Source organism: Hyperolius riggenbachi, chromosome 6 (assembly GCF_040937935.1).
Source record: "Hyperolius riggenbachi isolate aHypRig1 chromosome 6, aHypRig1.pri, whole genome shotgun sequence".
Taxonomy (NCBI): domain Eukaryota; kingdom Metazoa; phylum Chordata; class Amphibia; order Anura; family Hyperoliidae; genus Hyperolius; species Hyperolius riggenbachi.
In genome coordinates, this window is record NC_090651.1 from 148,624,908 (window position 1) to 148,641,903 (window position 16,996).

Genomic DNA, 16,996 nt, shown 5'->3' on the forward strand with positions numbered 1-16,996 from the left:
TAGAAATATTTCATCTTTTCATTGATATTTAAAAAGTTTAGACCCTTAAGTAAATATTTACATGTTTTTTTTTTATTGTAATGTTTTTTTTTTTATATTAAACATTTTATTTGGGTATTATTGGGAGGGTGGGATGTAAAGTATGGTTTTATAATGTAATTGTGTGTTGTTTTTAATTTTTTTTAATTTTAGTTGTAGTTTTACTTTTTGGCCACAAGATGACGGCCATGAGTTTGTTTACATGACGTCACTCTAAGCGTAACACACGCTTAGAGTGACGCATCGGGGAGGGAACGGCCAGAAAAAGCACAGCTTCCGAGAGAAGCTGTCGCTTTTTCAGCGGGGGAGAGGAATCAGTGATCGGGCACCATAGCCCGATACATTGATTCCGTGGCTACTGAATCCGCGGCCGGGAGTGCGCATTGTTCCTGGACGTAGTTTCTACGTCCAGGAACCAAAATAGGTTAAGTATTAATATAGCCCTGACAAATTACACAGCGCTGTACAGAATATATTGTCTTGTACTAACTGTCCCTCAGAGGGGCTCACAATCTAGTCCCTACCTTAGTCCTATGTCTATGTATGTATTGTGGAGTGCATGTATCATAGTCTAGGGCCAATTTAGGGGGAAGTGTATATTTTTGAGATGTGGGAGGAAACCAGAGTGCCCGGAGAAAACCCACACAGATACGGGCAGAACATACAAACTCCTTGCAGATGTTAACCTGGCTGGAATTCGAACCAAGGCCCAGCGCTGCAACACTGCTAACCACTATGCCACCATGCTGCCCAGTAGACGTTTTAGATGCAAATATAAAAACCATTTCCTCTACTGTAGAAGTTTGTGCTAAATACCCTGAGGTATGCGTTCTAAATTCAGTTTTTTATGCTATACTGGAATCCCTAAAAAGAGAATTAGTGGCTAGGAGTACCATACTTTGTCTTTCTGTATACACATTTATACTTAAAGGAGTTATCAGGGAAATTACCTAAAATGAGGTTTACTCACCTGGGGCTTTCTCCAGCCCCTTGCAGCAGACTGTCCCACGCCGACTGCTCTGCTCCCCGCCGCTGTCCCGGTCTCGTCGCTCGGTATTCAGGCCAACTGCGGGGTTGGCCCTACTGCGGCTGTCAATCATCTCCACGTGGGCCGCGGCGAACTACTGCGCCTGCGCAGTTCGCCGCGGCCCATGTGGCGAAGTTTAACAGCGCCGCTTTGCCGCAGCCGCAGTAGGGCCGACCCCGCGGCCATCCTTAATACCGAGCGTCGAGACCGGGACAGCGGCGGGGAGCAGAGCAGTCGGCGTGGGACAGTCTGCTTCAAGGGGCTGGAGAAAGCCCCAGGTGAGTAAACCTCATTTTAATTTCCCTGATAACTCCTTTAAGGCACAATGTGAAAGAACATACTGTATGCACAATGGCAACTGCATACTGTACTGTAAAATATTCAGGGTTTTCTCTTCCCCATCCATTTCCAAGGTGTTATCATTCATAGGCTTGGCTTCTAGTATTTGCTTATATTTTCTGAGTTCTGTAATTACTTTTTGTCTTGGCATGACCTCTTGTCTAAAGCAGAACAAACGTGCATTTCTCCTCCGAACCAGGAAAAAAAAACCACATCTAGAAATGAGACACTAGTTGACTAGTAATTAGCTAGTGGCTGGTTACATAACCAGCAGCCAGTGGCTTTGTTTTGCTATATTCCTACCCCCTCCTGGGTCAATGCATATTTGCAAGAAAGCATTTTCTGATAAGTATTACTCCTGATATATGCTTGATATCTGTATGCTTGTGCACCCCTGCAGGAACCTGAAACCTTGCACTCTCAAAATTGCCTATAGGTTAATCCTGTTAAAAACTGTAGTGTGTCCGTCATTCCTACCTTTCACACTTTGATCCCAGTTCAGTAGTTAGTGTAGGCTGTTGCATTATACCTGGCTGAAATTTCAGTCAGTGCTGAAGGGGTAATATAAATTCAAATTAAAGTTCATCAGTTGCACATAGCGCAGGTTAAAAGCAGCACTATATGAAAATGTTAATTTTTCTATTTTTTCCATGAAATCTTTGTCTCTAAATTCACTGATAGACAATTCAGAAAATTTTGTGGTTCTGTTTCTCAACATTTTATGTTTATTTTATACTCTGAGGCTGGGTTCACACTGTCAGTTAAAATCTTCCTCTTACTGGAATGGATTGGCAGACCTGCAAATAGATCCAATGCAAAGCAGTAGGATCCATTCACACAAGTCTATTGGTAACGAACCTGTTAGTTTCGCTATGATGAGTGGAATTCAAATTTGTGTGTGGTTCACTATATTTGCACATCCAGATCCCTGACAAAGTGAATGCTGACAGAATCATTGGAAGGCTGGTTGCCACATATGTTATGTCATTTTACTCACCTGTTCTGCCACCTCAAGTCCACCACCACCACTGCTGCCTCTGCCGCTCTGGTCCACTGCAGGAAAAAGTGCCTGTATACAGATGAGAGCCCTGGCAGAAGCATGGGCCGCCCCATTGTGCTGCAACAATTGCTTCCTGTCCCAATTATTGGATGCTAAAATTGCATTGTTAATGTAAATATATTGTAAAGCAGCATGCACTAACTCCTAGGAATGTGTTGGTAGTAGAGTTGCTAGTACAATACAGCTAGTTAAGGGACAATGTGATCCGGCAGTAATACAGTGCATAACCAGTTTGTACACAGTCAGTACTCTTGGATAAGGAATGCTATAGCTAAAGGTAGCCACACACGATACAATAAAATGATCCGATTTTACGGTAATTCAAAAAAAACGATCGGATCTCCTGAAAAAATCGAAAGCTTCTTTTTTATTCGACTGAAAAATCAGATCGGATTTCCCGTTTTCTTCGATTTTTATCGATCCGGAATGCCAGATATTTTTCTTCAATCTTTCTAAAGAATATATGGTGTGTGTTAGATTGCCAATTTATTAATATACACACCCTAGCAATTTTGCCAGAGTATCCAATCATTTTTATCATAATTGGGGAAAAATTGAACATAGGTGTGTGGTACATTGGTCATATTTTTGAAATGTTACAATCAGTCAGAAAAACTGATTGCAATTCTTAATTTGAACAGATATTTAAAAAATTGTATGGTGTGTGGCCACCTTAACAGTTTTTCTCTCAGTACTAGGTGCGGTGTACAGCTAGCCAACAAGCTGGAGGACTACACATACCTTGCTGTAACTTGTAACTAAGCACACACAGTTCTAACCTATGTAAATCTATAGCAGTTCTGCATAGCACACAATACTCTCACTCGCTCATCCCTAATGACCGTTTAATGGGTAGACCTAAGTTAGCATTATTTTCACACAAATGCATTGAAGTCTATGAGGCATAAGAAAACAAATTTCCACATATAAAAATGATTTTTTTTCATAAATACATTGAAGTCCATTAAGGCATAAGAAAAACAAAATTTCATGAGAAAACACATTTTTGCATAAAAACATTGAAGTGTATGGGGCATAAGAACACACATTTTTGCATATGGGAAAACCCATTTTTGCAAGTCTTTGAAACATAAGAAAACACACGCATGAGAACGTTATATCTTGCATAATAATTCAGGATTTTGCTGCAAAATGACTACTCATCACTACTGTTGTACAGCACTGAGACAGATCAAACTCTACAGACTGCCAGAAGATGAGGCTTGATTTACAACAGTGAGCTTTTGTGTGCAAACGGATAACAGGTATACTGTTTACTGAATTTTAATCCTACTTTGCACCCCTGTTTTGTATTTACTTTTGCACTATTGATTTGCACTCCTGATTCTGCATGTTCTATTATTTTTGTACTTCTTGTGTCTACTATGAGCACTTGTAATGTGCCAAACCTAATTCCCAAACGTGCTTGGCAAATAAATTATTTCTGATTCCTTTTATGCTTTCTGATTAAAATGGATATTACATTATTATTCAATATTGATTCTTCCACAGCATACATCCAAAAACATTTTTGGGAAATTTGGGTGCAGAGTGAATCCGAAAAAGGTCTCACCCTGCTCATGCAAAATTCCTGGCGGCGTTGATTACTAGTTACTACGAGTCCCCCTCCAGGCAGCCATGGACTCAGGGGAAAGATGCAATTTGGCTACCAGAATTGCAAGTTGTTTTTTTTTTTTTGTTTGTTTAGTTGGGGTTTTTTGTAATTTGGGTCCGTCTTTGGCTGGCACCCAAATTACCCTCTGAATTCCAATATAACTGTAATTCACATTACAGCCTATGGCGGCACATATGGAATGCATTGGAGTGACGTGGAATGCAATGAGTTGACAACCCCACTGTCATGGCCTGCAGGTGTAAAGTTTCCATTTCATAAGAAAGTTTTAACATGCACCTGGAATTTGTTCCCTACCTATAAGCAACCCTCACTGTAAACTTTTAGGACCCAGGGATGGTGTCAATCCTAACTACTTAATATCAGATAACTTTCAATTTAACTAATGTAGGTTTGCTGGATTACATATATCTCCAGGGTGATACTTTGAGATCTCTGGAGGTGCCTTAGTGAACAAGTTGCTGTCATGTTCAGGGGAAGTTGCTTATAGCTGGAGCTGGTCAACAACTTTGAATTGATGCAAAAAAAACATTTTTTATGCAAACTAAACCTAACAAAAGCAGTTGCTGATAATGTTGGTGCAATTTCCTGCTGCATTAATTTGCATAAGATTTGCATCAGTTCAAAATCTTAGTATCTCACTAACTATCTCCTGATACAGTGGATATGGAAAGTGTATTCACTCCTGTTACACAAGGCCCCTAGTACCACTTTCCCTACCATTACAGCCTCTCTTAGCATGCAGATACTTCTGCAAACAACCCTGCAATGATCCCTCCACATTATGCCTTAGAATACCCCTAAACACGCTACACCTCCTTAAGGGTAACCCCGAGCCAGGATCAGGGCTGGAAATCTGCAGCTTAGAGCAGTAGCCCAGAGCCTGACTGGTGGTAGCCGCTGCGACGTTACTGCAGAGCATAGAAAAAAGAAGGGAACACCAAGAGCCCAATATAGTGTAGTATGTACAATAATGGGTAATGAGAGGTATATAAATGAATATACTCACAAGTCAGGGTTACTGTATAGGTAACCACTGTATAGGCAGGTGAGGAGATTAGACCTGTCCTCACTCAGGATTAAGATGTCGCTCTCTGTAGCTAGGGAGAAGAAAAGGGGGATTCAACCCCTCCACCAGAGGTGGATGCTGATATTGTAAGGAGAACAGAGGCGGCAAAAGAATAAAATGTATTAAAAGATGGTGGACTCACGGAGGCGCTTATCATGACCTTGAGACTGTACTGTGTGTACTCCTATTTGTTGCCTGAAGAGACGGGAATAAACCTGTGAAACGCGTTGCACTGTTTATTGGAGTATATAAATAAACTTGTTTGTATTAAAATTGACAGTGTTGTGTCTACTTCGGGGAGATGAGTCCACCACCGCCTCCCGAGGAATTTTAAAGCTTTTAATGCATTTTAGTCTTTTGACGCCTCTTTTCTCCTTATTAATACTGCAGAGCATAGTGCACAATGGTAGTTTCATCTCACCTCCCTCAGGATTCAGATGCCGGTGCCATTCTCCTTCCTGTCCTTGGAGGCTCTGGATCCCTCTGGTTAAATTGTCGTCATGACGACAGCTGCCGATCTCTATAGGGTTACAGCGCCACCTGGAGGTTTGAGGGAGGACAGCAGTTCTGGATCCCAGGAAGGTGGGTTAGTGCAGGGGCTGCTGCAAATATCTGGGGGTATGATTTTTTTTCCTTGCTTTTAGGGTCTAAAAGCTAGTGAAAAAATTGTACCGCTTTTAGACACTAAAATCAGGAAGGAATCATACCACCAGGGAGGTTAATGATTAATGACATTCATCTATCACTGTGGCAGACGCTGGTATTAGGCATCTAAATTACCTACATGATAGCACCAAAATTTAATGTTTTCATAGGATAAGCTCAGTACAATATTCCTGGATCCAGTTTCCTTACCTATAACAGGATCTTCAATAATCTTAAATCCAAAAAAAAAAAAAATGATCCTAGAAGTAGTTATATTGTTACAATGCTCAACTCCCAAGACCCATTTCCAGGGTAGAATTGCCCTTTGGTATAATGACTTCATATTGGTAAAGCACTCCCCAATAATCAAGTATCTACACAGTTGGGTTTATGATTTAAACTGCCCAATTTTTCTCAAACAATTACTGCAAATAAACTTTTACCAAAATGTTCTAAATGTAATTTCCATTGGGAACAGTTCCAGAAATTGTTCACAAGGTGGTATATCATCCCAAGGAGATTAGCATACTGTGCTTCTCCACTATGATGCAACTGTGACAGGGACTTGGGGACTATGATGCATGTGCTTTGGGAATACACACTAATATCAAAATTATGAAAGGAAGTCGAGAGTATGATCCAGACATACTACAAACCCTTCCTCAAAAATTCACCTCAGCTGGCTTTATTAATAAATATATATATCTATATATATATATATATATATATATATATATATATATATCTCTATATATATATATATATATATATATCTCTATATATATATATATATATATATATATCTGACGTGTGTATGTGCCAACGTCACTTGAAAACTCCTTGACTGATTTCAATGAAACTTGGTGTACAGATCCCTTGAAATTTTAGCTGTTCATTTTAAATATGAAAATGTAAGTTGCAGCCATTCTTACACTGTTAATCGCATGGTTTTCAGACTTGGCGCAGTTGGTCACTAGGTGACTGGGATTAAAGGGGCGAAGCCACACACAGTCAATCAAATTTCTTAGCTTGATAAACTGCTTCCTTTCTCACATTAAAAATCAATTAACCCTTCGCACTCTCACATGCAAATGTTCAAACAAATGCATTCACAGATTTACTCATCCAGGCACAACTGTTATCCCTACAGCTAAATTAAAAGCCAGGGTTTTAGTTCACAGAAGAATGCATTCTTATGCTTAGTCACCTATACTGCGTAGAAGTACCCAGGTAAACATAGGTGTCCTAACTCTAGCCCTGTAACATGCATAGTGCAGACATGCAAACACATTCATTGCATCAAACCTATCAATGGATTAGGAGCACACATCCTAACTTCCTCTCCTGGGAAAGACAGTGCATCTTACCAATCGCACAAGGGAGCTAACGATATGTGTCCATGTGCACCATGCGCATACACCAGCATAAGCTGTCTGCATGCTGACAAACATACAGGGGAAAGGGGGAGTGCACCGAATTGGACCTTAGCCACAGGGGTCAATGATAAGAATAAACATACATATATCCAGGCACATCGCCTCTAGTTAGGACATTAAATAAATTGTTAGGGTACTTCTACGCAGTATAGGTGACTAAGCATAAGAATGCATTCTTCTGTGAACTAAAACCCTGGCTTTTAATTTAGCCTTAGGGATAACAGTTGTGCCTGGATGAGTAAATCTGTGAATGCATTTGTTTGAACATTTGCATGTGAGAGTGCGAAGGGTTACTGATTTTTGCTGTTTCTAGCCACACCCCCTTCAGCACCTCTCTTTCCCTAACAATTTATTTAATGTCCTAACTAGAGGCGATGTGCCTGGATATATGTATGTTTATCCTTTCTCACATTGACGGCAGGAAACCCAAAGCTCACAAACTTAAAGGTGCACTACAGTGAAAAACTGTAAAATTTAAAATATGTGCAAACATATACAAATAAGTACATTTCTTCCAGAGTAAAATGAGCCATAAATTACTTTTCTCCTATGTTGCCGTCACTTACAGTAGGTAGTAGAAATCTGACAGAAGTGACAGGTTTTGGACTAGTCCATCTCTTTATAGGGGATTCTCAGGGATATATTTATTTTCAAAAGCACTTAGTGAATGGCAGTTGCTCTGTCCAACTGCCAAAAAACTGTGTAGCAAGCAGGGAAGCTGGCCAGCATCATTGTTTAAATACTTTTTTCGGGAATATCTTTATAAAGAATAAAAGCCTTGCTGAGAATCTCCTATGAAGAGATGGACTAGTTCAAACCCTGTCAATTCTGTCAGATTTCTACTGCCTACTGTAAGTGACAGCATTATAGGAGAAAAGTAATTTATGGCTCATTTTACTCTGGAAAAAATGTACTTTTTATATTGAATAGGTTTGCACATATTTTAAATTTTACAGTTTTTCGCTGTAGTGCCCGTTTAATCATTGAGTGACTGTGTGTCAAGGTTACAAAAAAAGTGGACAAGAGTGAAAGAAAATAAATAATGTTTCACTGGGAAAATGTAAACTGCAGCCATTCTTAGACTGTTAATTGCAAGGTTCTCAAACTTGGCACAGCTGGTCACTGGCATTAATATTCAGGATAGTGGGTGGAGCCTACAACAGCCAATCAAAATTCACCTGATTTTCAAGGGGAATATTTAAATTGCTGCCATTCTTACACTGTTAATGGCAGAGGCCTCAAACCTGCTACAGTCATTGGTTGACTGGGGTTCAAATTCACCAAAGGAGGCTGAGCCACAGCAAATCAGATTTGTTTCATTTCAATGGAAACATGTAAATTATATATGCCAAAGACCCCAAAGCTCACAAACTTGGTCATTGAGATACTGTGTGTCAAGGTTAGAAAAAATGGGCGAAGCCAACAACAACCAAATACTTACTAAGGCAACTCCAGGTCATCAGCTAGTTATTAATATATCTTGAGAAGATTGGTTATGCACATGGTCCAGTTATATGGCTACACTACATCTTATAATATCGATCTAGAAATCCAGAGATCTTTTCAGTGTACCACAGCTTGTTGCAATGGTGATGAGGAATTTAATAATGGAATAAAAACTTTGAAATAAGGCCTTAAAAACTAATTTCTAATATCCAGACAAATGAAAACAATTCTTTAGTTTAGTGCTACTTGAGATCACATCTCTAATATTTAAGTTGGGTTACTTAGAGGTTATCGACCTCCTGTTGAAGTTTATGTGCTCTTATATACATACATGAACTTGTGTTTAGCATGGTAAGACAGAACAATTCAATTTCTTTTGTTTTGCTGGAGATGGCAGCTGTAACCATTAACATGGATTATCACTGTATCCACTGGTAAGAGACCATGATACCAGTCGCTAGTAAGTCTACTGGAGCGGTTCCATGCCCGAACCAGCAGTGAGGGCCAAAGTAATGATTGGTTATGGTTCCATCCTCCAGTTTTACTGGCTGCATATCCAAGTAATGTTTTCAGTTGTGATACCATTGCACTGTACTATCTGGCTGTATATTACTTGTATGTATATTATGTTTTTCTGAGACTTAGTGGAATGTATACTTTTATGACGATAATGTGATATGGAGGCTGTCATATTTACCGTATTTACATTTTAAACATCACAAATTGCCTGGCTGTTCTACTGATCCTACAGATCAGACGTTTCTGCCTGAAGTCTGATTAGTCGCATACTTGTATCAGGTGTGTGATTCAGACACTACTGAAGCCAGAAGGAGTAGAAGGATTCCAGGTAACTAGTATTGTTTAAAAGGAAAAAAATATGGCAACCTCCATATCCCTCTCACTTCAGGTGTCCTTTAATTGTGTTCTGATGAAAACATACTTTAGTTTATTTGGATGTGTATGTGGGAGCATTGTGTTATTATTATATATGATTTATAAAGCGCTAACATATTTTGTAGCGCTGTACAAAGTAAGAAATTAAACACGGGGTACATAATAATACAGACAACGGTATACACCAATATACAAAATAACAAATTCCAAGACAAATTTGCAGACAATTCTTATAAGTGTGCTTCTAGCCTAAGGGCTGGTTCAAGCTACAAGTGCTAATATAATGCCATGTTTGATTTTTTAAACAATCGCATTGTTCAAATAATAACACAATTAGGAAAGCGCTTTTCAAATAGCTGACACTTTTATTAAAGTGCTTGCAGTGTGAACCAGCCATAAACATGGGAAAAGTTCTGATGTTATTTATTGTGGTCTTGTTTTTAACATTACCTTTTAATGGGTGTGTAAACTTTTTTCTATTTACTGTGCCAACAGACACTGTCAGCATCTTATAGTTGCATGTATGTAGCTCTTTTGTAGACTGTGACAAATCTTTGTGACATAGCTTGTACCTTATTTTTGTTAACTGTTGCCTATTGTAATCCCCTCTTGTCAGTGTTTTGTGGGTGTGTGTGTGCGTCATTGTTTTCTAAATAGGGATTTTTAGTGGTTGCATGAAGCATTCTTTGCATTGCTGGATGGCCAGGATATTACTGTGTATGCTATTTCTATCTTTCAGTGTTGTCTTTCATGTCCTTTCTGTGAAAAATACACTGAAAAAAATATATATTTTGGATATAGTTAAGTAATTCCTAAAATTATTTTAAGCAAAATAACAGTAATGACCTGCATTGGGTCCATTCCATTAGTATGTAGTCCCTGACTGTCATTTACTCTGCAGTAAGCATGTAATATCTCTGGCTGTAGCCATTGCTACAGTATTGGGAATTTGGCTACAAAAAGTGACGAGTTATGTGTTACTGACATTAAAATTGAGCACAGGGACAACCTTGTTAGAAAAATATTGGTGGCTCACTCAAAGCGGAGTTCATTCCACAGATTTCCCAAAAATAATGTGATTGTAAGTATGACTGTCTACCATCATACTAGCCCTGAAAAATTCTTACTTGTGGACAAGTATATTTTAGTCTTAAGTGACTTCCAGCCTCATGGGAGTTGCTGGCATTCCGAAAAGTGATGGTATCTCTTATGATATATATGCTTACTGAGCAGTTTAGTAGGAACATATTTATGCCTGCTTATTCATGCAGTTATCTAACAAGCCAATCGCCTGGCAGCTGCGCAGTGCATCATACCATACAGAGCATAAGCTACGATTCAAGGAGCACTATGGCCAAATTATATATTTTTTTAATATGCATTATGTGTGTAATTTTTTTTAATTATGTTCATAGAAACAAAAACATGTTTAAAATTATTTTGTCTTCTGTAATTTCTTAACGTACATACTTGCTTGTCCCACACTTTGTGCCTACAAAATGGGTCAAATGCAGTTACTTGCCTGTAGGCCGACCCCCCCCCCCCCCCCCCCATTATGTATTCCTAGCCCCCCTTGCAGAGCAAACGATGGGTGGTATTGCAAAATAATAGTGACTGCCCGGCAGATTGCTTCTTGCCGCTAGAGCCCCAGACTCACTACTGCTTTCACTTGACAGTGAGACTGGAGTTCTAGAGGCGATTATGAAGTTGCAGAGAGATGAATGGGCTGGAGCTAAGGCAAGGACAGGTGGCTATGATCTTCAGTATACTCCCAATACACACTAGGGCCCTTTTCCACTAGCAGTTGCTAGCGTTTGCGCTAAACGCTAGCAATTGAGATTCAGCAAAGTCCTTTTTTTTTCCCCCGCGATTGCGATTTTGCTATGCACTGCATGGCATAGCTCCAGACCACGTGTAACCACACCAGCCTAGGACCTCCACAAAGATGCAGTTGAAGTGCAGGCTTTCAGCTTTAGTTCAGTGGGGGGAAATTCCTAGAGAATAATCATTAAAGAGTTGCAGGGGTTTACCACCATATTCTAGCTTTTAGTTATTTTGCCTATAGGCCCGCAAGATGGCTGTTTTGTCAGCGTAATGACGGTATGTAATCTTAAAGACTCTCAGAGAACCTCTGTGATCTGTATCACGTGGTGGACCCACTCTGGGGCCCTCTCCACTCTGCACATGTTCAGGAGTCCCAACAACTAAGGAATGTCCTCTGAGCAGATTTTTTGCGACCTTGATCTGTCCTCTAGATCTTGGAGATTATTGTGCATTTCTCTGTTCTCTGCAATCACCTTCCCCAATTTCTCTTTTGTATGTGTGCTGATCATCCTCTAGGCTTGTGATGCGATGTTCAGCCTGTGTGATTCGATTTGCGCGTCTGGATATCTTTATGTATCTTTTTAAGTAATTTCTGTAGTGCTGCATGTATCATTGACTCCACGTCAGATCTCAGCTGCCAGACTAATGCATTACCAATTTTTGTGTAATCAATTGAAGACTCACCTTCTCCTGCACTATTCTCCCTTTCAGTGTCCCACTCCTGGGCTTGCTGTTCTGTCTCTGCCCAGTCTGATGCCTGTGACTGTGTCGGTAACCAATGCTGCAAGGGTACGTGTCTTTTCTTTCGGCGCCATCTAAAATTCGGTAGAATGTAATAATGACGCCTACTTAAAAAGTGCCCCATTCACATCATTGCAAATCTTTTCTCTACTGGCACCAAGAGTGTATAAAGGCTGTCGTGTAAATATAAAACTGTATTGTTTGTAAAAGGGCTCAGCATAAATATAGAACAACTACAGTATATTGTTATCGTTCACTTTCATTTTCATGCCAACTTTATTGATTACAATAACTCATTTAAAAAAATAATAGTTTATAAAACTGTATAATTGTTTATAAAACTGTTCCCTATGCTTTCTCACTAAAGATCGTTTACCTTTCACCTTTTTGCACCACAACAAACAGCTTCTGTAATCCTCACCTATGTTACAAATGATCCTTTTTCAACAAACTTACTTAAACTTACGTATGCAGTGGGATGCGAAAGTTTGGGCAACCTTGTTAATCGCCATGATTTTCCTCTATAAAACGTTGGATGTTATGATAAAAAATTTCAGTTAAATATATCATATAGGAGACACACACAGTGATATTAGAGAAGTGAAATTAAGTTTATTGGTTTTACAGAAAGTGTGCAATAATTGTTTAAATAAAATTAGGCAGGTGCATGTCATTTTATTGATTCCAAAACCTTTACGGCTAATTATTGAAACTCAAATTGGCTTTTTAAGTTCTGTGACCCCTGATCTACATACACAGGTGAATCCAATTATGAGAAAGAGTATTTAAAGGGACTCCGAGCTCACAATAAAAAAGAAAGTTGAACTCACCTGGGGCTTTCTCCAGCCCAGTGCTGGTCGGGAGGTCCCACGACGGCGTCCTGGCTCCTCTCCAACACCCCGATCCGGAATGGCTGACAGGCCGCAGCCCGGGCGACACTCTCCCGAGTGTCGGGCTGCTCCTTCCGCGTATGACGCGGATGTCGTCACACGCCGGCCGCCTCGCGTCATCACGGCGGCCGGCGTGAAAGTACTGCGCATGCGCGATTAAAGCACGCATGCGCAGTACTTTCACGCCGGCCGCCGTGATGACGCGAGGCGGCCGGCGTGTGACGACATCCGCGTCATACGCGGAAGGAGCAGCCCGACACTCGGGAGAGTGTCGCCCGGGCTGCGGCCTGTCAGCCATTCCGGATCGGGGTGTTGGAGAGGAGCCAGGACGCCGTCGTGGGACCTCCCGACCAGCACTGGGCTGGAGAAAGCCCCAGGTGAGTTCAACTTTCTTTTTTATTGTGAGCTCGGAGTCCCTTTAAGGGGGTCAATTGTAAGTTTCCCTCCCCTTTTAATTTTCTCTGAAGAGTAGCAACATGGGGGTCTCAAAACAACTCTCAAATGACCTGAAGATAAAGATTGTTCACCATCATGGTTTAGGGGAAGGATACAGAAAGCTGTCTCAGAGATTTCAGCTGTCTGTTTCCACAGTTAGGAGCATATTGAGGAAATGGAAGACCACAGGCTCAGTTCAAGTTAAGGCTCGAAGTGGCAGACCAAGAAAAATCTCAGATAAACAGAAGCGACGAATGGTGAGAACAGTCAGTCAACTCACAGACCAGCACCAAAGACCTACAACATCATCTGGCTGCAGATAGTCACTGTGCGTCGTTCAACCATTCGGCGCACTTTACACAAGGAGATGCTGTATGCGAGAGTGATGCAGAGGAAGACTTTTCTCCACCCACAGCACAAACAGCCGCTTGAGGTATGCTAAAGCACATTTGGACAAGCCAGCTTCATTTTGGAATAAGGTGCTGTGGACTGATTAAACTAAAATTGAGTTATTTGTGCATAACAAGAGGCTTTATGCATTGAGGAAAAACAACACAGCATTCCAAGAAAAACACCTGTTACCTACAGTAAAATATGTTGGTGGTTCCATCATGCTGTGGGGCTGTGTGGCCAGTGCAGGGACTGGTAATTTTGTCAAAGTTCAGGGACACATGGATTCCACTCAGTATGAGCAGATTCTGGAGACCAATGTCCAGGAATCGGTGACAAAGCTTAAAGTGAATGTTTACCAAATAAAAAATAAAGTCAGATACTCACCTAAGGAGAGGGAAGGCTCGGTCCTAATGAGCCTTCCCTCTCCTCTCCCGGTGCCCAGTCCCGCACAGGATCCCCCGTAGCAGTATTCGACTAGTTCGGTCAAATACTGCCACTTCCGCAGCCGAAGGGAGCTTTCGGAAGCCTTCGGGAGCACCCGGGCTCCCGAAGACGGGCCACTCCATACTACGCATGCGCGAGCGCCCTCTATGACGCACTCGCGCGTGCGTAGTATGGAGCGGCCCGTCTTCGGAAGCCCGAGTGCTCCCAAAGACCTCCGAAGTCCCTGCGGCGGCGGACGCGAACGGGGGAGCCAGCGCAGCACCGAGGGCACCGGGAGAGAAGAGAGAAGGCTCATTAGGACCGAGCCTTCCCTCTCCTTAGGTATCTGACTTTTTTATTTTTTAATTGGTAACCACTGGCTTTAAGCTGCGCCGAGGCTGGATCGTTAAACAGGACAACGACCCTAAACACTACTCAAAATCCACTAAGGCATTTATGCAGAGGAACAAGTACAATGTTCTGGAATGGCCATCTCAGTCCCCAGACCTGAATATAATTGAAAATCTGTGGTGTGAGTTAAAGAGAGCTGTCCATGCTCGGAAGCCAGCAAACCTGAATGAACTAGAGATGTTTTGTAAAGAGGAATGGTCTAAAATACCATCAACCAGTATCTAGACTCTAATTGGAACCTACAGGAAGCGTTTAGAGGCTGTAACTTCTGCAAAAGGTAGATCTACTAAATATTGATTTAATTTCTTTTTTGTGTTGCCCAAATTTATGCACCTGCCTAATTTTGTTTAATCAATTACTGCACACTTTCTTTAAATCTAATAAACTTCATTTCACTTCTCAAATATCACTGTGTGTGTCTCCTAAACAAAATAATAATACTTTTCACCTATAATGCTGTCACTTACAGTAGGCAGTAGAAATCTGACAGAAGTGACAGATTTTGGACTAGTCCATCTCTTAATAGGGGATTCTCAGCAAGGCTTTTATTCTTTATAAAGATATTCCCGAAAAAGGATTTAAACAATGATGCTGGCCAGCTTCCCTGCTCCCTACACAGTTTTTTGGCAGTTGGACAGAGCAACTGCCATTCACTATGTGCTTTTGAAAATAAATATATCCCTGAGAATCCCCTATAAAGAGATGAACTAGTCCAAAACCTGTCACTTCTGTCAGATTTCTACTACCTACTGTAAGTGACGGCAACATAGGAGAAAAGTAATTTATGGCTCATTTTACTCTGGAAAAAATGTACTTCTTCTTTGTTTATGTTTGCACATATTTTAAATTGTAGTTTTTCGCTGTAGTGCCCCTTTAACTGACTTTTTTGTTATCGTAACAACCAACGATTTATACAGGAAAATCATGACGATTAACCCATTGCCCATACTTTCGTATATATTAAAAATCAAACTTCTCAAATATCCTTTTTAATCCTCTGTTACATAAAACGATAAACAATCAAATACTAATTTATATTACACAAACAAAGCAGGGGTTTAAGGTTAGGTAGTACCAGGAATGGGGGGGGGGGGTTAAGGTTAGGTACCACCAGGGGGTTTAAGGGTAGTCCCCAACCAGAGTAGGGTTCTAAATGAGAGTAGGGAGAGGTTAAGTTATAGTAAAATATTGATAAGTATTAAAGATATTTTTCTATATGAATGAAGTAGCACAATGTTGGTAATATCGGAGATTTGTGACTAACATGTTCTCATCAAGGCGCCGGAAACCAGAAGTCATTGAGGAACTTTTAATGGAAGAGGTACAAGCTACCAGTAATGGTACCAAGTGAATGTGAAGAAAGGCCAGAGGTGAGACCATGGACATGGTTTACACTTTGCTGAAGATGGTGAGTGATATGACTGCACAGATAGTAAACCAAACAGATTTCTGGGGAATGCCACATAAGGACATTATTAGACTACTTGCCCACAGGTCATCAGAGACCACAGAACTGCTTGTTTCCTCAGTCTTATGATGGCAAGCATGTGGAAAGCATTGGGAAGGTGTTTGTTAGACACGCCTCCTTAACCTATAAAGGCAGCTTTGAGCTGCGCGTGTCCTCCTAGGGAGACTGCCAGAAACAACACGCTGACTCACATCTACAGGGTAGCCCGGGATGCGTCTGAACAAAGAGGAAGAGGAAGCTTCCTACAGCTGCTCAACATTGTCAGAGCAGCTTCTGGAGACAACACCAGATAAGTTTGTTACAGTTACAGCTATGCTGCCATGTATATCATGTCCCCCTGTATTTATGTATCATGTCACTGATAACAAAACAGAATACCAGGGCAAATGTCAACATTTATTAGAAAGATGGCATGGAGAGTTCATAGTCTAAAGTCAAGTACAGTAGGTAAAGAGATATCCAGGGCTGGAACCATGGGCTGTAAAGGCACCTGGGAAGCCTCTGGACTATCCAGGGGCTTTCCACTATAATAGGAAACCTGTAATGAAGTAAAAAAAAAAAAGAGTTGAACTTACCCGGGCCTTCTACTAGCCCCCTGCAGATGTCCTGTGCCCACGCCAGGACAAAACAATCCTCCAGTCCCCCACCGAGCCTCACTTTTGGTTTCGCCTTCTTTGTTTGCGCTCCTGTTGCTGGGAGCATGCTACCCATGATGTGAGTGGAAGCAAGGATGCGTGCAGACGCAGTGGTTGGCCGACTGAGAAACCGAAAGCGAGCCGCGGCAGGGGAAAATCGTTTTGTCTCAGCGTGGGCACAGGAGGTG

At 41.1% G+C, this 16,996-nt stretch overlaps 1 long non-coding RNA gene across 2 annotated transcripts in view; it reads left to right on the plus strand.

Annotated features, from left to right (window-relative positions):
* The first annotated feature begins 7,956 nt into the window (after nucleotides 1-7,956).
* LOC137522576 (uncharacterized) overlaps nucleotides 7,957-16,996 on the plus strand; it is a 36,799-nt gene continuing 27,759 nt past the window's right edge. Inside the window, exons 1-3 of one of the 2 annotated variants that reach the window (XR_011022342.1) lie at nucleotides 7,957-8,099; nucleotides 12,124-12,201; nucleotides 15,984-16,113. This is a non-coding gene — a long non-coding RNA (uncharacterized lncRNA). The remainder of the gene's footprint in view (nucleotides 8,100-12,123; nucleotides 12,202-15,983; nucleotides 16,114-16,996) is intronic. The other variant, XR_011022341.1, reaches the window with a different exon arrangement.